The sequence below is a fragment of the Megascapheus bottae genome, unplaced genomic scaffold, assembly GCF_031878675.1.
Source record: "Megascapheus bottae isolate mThoBot1 unplaced genomic scaffold, mThoBot2.hap1 HAP1_SCAFFOLD_52, whole genome shotgun sequence".
NCBI classification, from domain to species: domain Eukaryota; kingdom Metazoa; phylum Chordata; class Mammalia; order Rodentia; family Geomyidae; genus Megascapheus; species Megascapheus bottae.
This window is the reverse complement of record NW_028327691.1, coordinates 1,917,829-1,921,502: the sequence shown is the minus strand read 5'-3', so window position 1 is coordinate 1,921,502 and position 3,674 is coordinate 1,917,829.

Here is a 3,674-nt window from a genome sequence, read left to right as displayed (position 1 = left end):
GTCATAGAATGGAGGTGTGTGAAGTCACATTGGAGGTGTGTGAAGTCAATGAATGGAGGTGTGTGAACTCAAAAAGGAGGTATGTGAAGTCATAGAATGGAGGTGTGTGAAGGCAAAGAATGGAGGTGTGGGAAATCATAGAATGGAGGTGTGTGAAGTCACAGAATTGAGGTGTGTGAAGTCAGAATGGAGGTGTGTGTAGTCAGAGAATGGAGGTGTGTGAAGTCACAGGATGGAGGTGTGTGAAGTCAGAATAAATGTGTGCGAAGTCATAGAATGGAGGTGTGTGAAGTCAGAATGGAGGTGTGTGAACTCATTGAATGGATGTGTGTGAAGACAAAATGGAGGGGTGTGAAGTCATAGAATGGTGGTTTTTGAAGTCACACAATGGAGGTGTGTGAAGTCATAGAATGGATGTTTCTGAAGTAAGAATGAAGGTGTGTGAGGTCATTGAATGGAGGTGTGTGAAGTCAAAATTGAGGTGGGTGAACTCATAGAATGGAGGTATGTGAGCTCATAGAATAGAGGTGTGTGATGTCATGGAATGGAGGTGTGTGAAGTCAAAGAATGAAGTTGTGTGTAGTCAAAGAATGGAGGTGTGTGAAGTCACAGAATGGAGGTGTGTGAATTCACAGAATGGAAGTGTGTGAAGTCAAAACGGAGGTGTGTGAAGTCAAAGAATGGAGGTGTGTGAAGTCAAAGAATGGAGGTGTGTGAAGTCAAAATTGTGGTGTGTGAAGTCACAAATGGAGGAATGTGAAGTCAGAGAATGGAGGAGTGTGATGTCAAAATGGAGGTGTGTGAAGTCAAAGAATGGAGGTTTGTGAAGTCAAACATTGGAAGTGTGTGAAATTACAGAATGGAGGTGTGTGAAGTCATAGAATGGAGGTGTGTGAAGTCATAGAATGGAGGTGTGTCAAGTCACAGAAGGGAGGTGTGTGAAGACACAGAACGGAGATGTGTTAAGTCACAATGGAGGTGTGTGAAGTCACAGAATGGAGGTGTGTGAAGTCAAAGAGTGGAGGTGTGTGAAGTCATAGAATGGAGGTGTGTGAAATCACAGAATGAAGATGTGAGAAGTCACAGAATGGAAGTGTGTAAAGTGACAGAGTTAAGGTGTGTGAAGTCACAGAATGGAGGTGTTTGAAGTCATAGAATGGAGGTGTGTGAAGTCACAGAATGGAGGTGTATGAAGTCAGAATAGAGGTATGCGAAGTCGTAGAATGGAGATGTGTTAAGTCAGAATGGAGCTGTGGGAATTCATAGAATGGAGGTGTGTGAAGTCAGATTGGAGGTGTGTGAACTCTTAGAATGGAGGTAGGTGAAGTCACAATGGAGGTGTGTGAAGTCATAGAATTGTGGTTTTTGAAATCACAGAATGGAGGTGTGTGGAGTCATAGAATGGAGGTGTGTGAAGTCAGATTGGAGGTGTGTGAAGTCAATGAATGGATGTGTGTGAACTCAGAAAGGAGGTATGTGAAGTCATAGAATGGAGGTGTGTGAAGTCAAAGAATGGAGGTGTGGGAAATCATAGAATGGAGGTGTATGAAGTCACAGAATTGAGGTGTGTGAAGTCAGAATGGAGGTGTGTGAATTCAGAATGGAGGTGTGAAGTCATAGAATGGAGGTGTGTGAAGTCACAATGCAGGTGTGTGAACTGATAGAACGTAGGTGTTTGAAGTCACAATGTAGGTGTGTGAAGTCATAGAATGGAGGTGTGTGAAGTCATAGAATGGAGGTGTGTGAAGTCATACAATGGAGGTGTGTCTAGTCACAGAACAGAAGTGTGTGAAGTCATAGAATGGAGGTGTGTGAAGTCATAGAATGGAGGTGTGTGAAGTCATAGAATGGAGGTGTGTGAAATCACAGGATGGAGGTTTGTGAAGACACAGAATGGAGGTGAGTAAAGTCACAGAGTGGAGGTGTGTGAAGTCACAGAATGGAGGTGTGTGAAGTCAGAGAATGCAGGTGTGTTAAGTCACAGGATGGAGGTGTGTGAAGTCAGAATAGAGGTGTGCGAAGTCATAGAATGGAGGTGTGTGAAGTCAGAATGGTTGTGTGTGAACTCATTGAATGGATGTGTGTGAAGTCAAAATGGAGGGGTGTGAAGTCATAGAATGGTGGTTTTTGAAGTCACTGAATGGAGGTGTGTGAAGTCATCGAATGGATGTTTCTGAAGTAAGAATGAAGGTGTGTGAAGTCATTGAATGGAGGTGTGTGAAGTTAAAATTGAGGTGGGTGAACTCATAGAATGGAGGTATGTGAGCTCATAGAATGGAGGTGTGTGATGTCATGGAATGGAGGTGTGTGAAGTCAAAGAATGGAGTTGTGTGTAGTCAAACAATGGAGGTGTGTGAAGTCACAGAATGGAGGTGTGTGAATCCACAGAATGGAAGTGTGTGAAGTCAAAATGGAGGTGTGTGAAGTCAAAGAATGGAGGTGTGTGAAGTCAAAGAATGGAGGTGTGTGAAGTCAAAATTGTGGTGTGTGAAGTCACAAATGGAGGTGTGTGAAGTCAAAGAATGGAGGTGTGTCAAGTCACAGAAGGGAGGTGTGTGAAGTCACAATGGAGGTGTGAGAGGTCATAGAATGGAGGTGTGTGAAGTCAAAGAATGGAGGTTTGTGAAGTCAAACATTGGAAGTGTGTGAAATTACAGAATGGAGGTGTGTGAAGTCATAGAATGGAGGTGTGTGAAGTCATAGAATGGAGGTGTGTCAAGTCACAGAAGGGAGGTGTGTGAAGTCACAGAACGGAGATGTGTGAAGTCACAATGGAGGTGTGTGAAGTCACAGAATGGAGGTGTGTGAAGTCAAAGAATGGAGGTGTGTGAAGTCACAGAATGGAGGTGTGTGGAGTCATAGAATGGAGGTGTGTGAAGTCAGATTGGAGGTGTGTGAAGTCAATGAATGGAGGTGTGTGAACTCAGAAAGTAGGTATGTGAAGTCATAGAATGGAGGTGTATGAAGTCAAAGAATGGAGGTGTGGGAAATCATAGAATGGAGGTGTGTGAAGTCACAGAATTGAGGTGTGTGAAGTCAGAATGGAGGTGTGTGAATTCAGAATGGAGGTGTGTGAAGTCATAGAATGGAAGTGTGTGAAGTCACAAAATGGAGGTGTGTGAAGTCAAAATGGAGGTGTGTGAAGTCAAAGAATGGACGTGTGTGAAGTCACAATTGTGGTGTGTGAAGTCACAAATGCAGGTGTGTGAAGTCACAGAATGGAGTTATGTGAAGTCAAAATGGAGGTGTGTGAGGTCAAAGAATGGATGTGTGTGAAGTCATAGAATGGAGGAGTATGAAGTCATGGAATGGAGATTTGTGACGTCAAACATTGGAAGCCTGTGAAATTACAGAATGGAGGTGTGTGAAGTCATAGAATGGAGGTGTGTGAAGTCATAGAATGGAGGTGTGTGAAGTCACAAAATGGAGGTGTGTGAAGTCAAAATGGAGGTGTGTGAAGTCAAAGAATGGACGTGTGTGAAGTCACAATTGTGGTGTGTGAAGTCACAAATGCAGGTGTGTGAAGTCACAGAATGGAGTTGTGTGAAGTCAAAATGGAGGTGTGTGAGGTCAAAGAATGGATGTGTGTGAAGTCATAGAATGGAGGAGTATGAAGTCATGGAATGGAGATTTGTGACGTCAAACATTGGAAGCCTGTGAAATTACAGAATGGA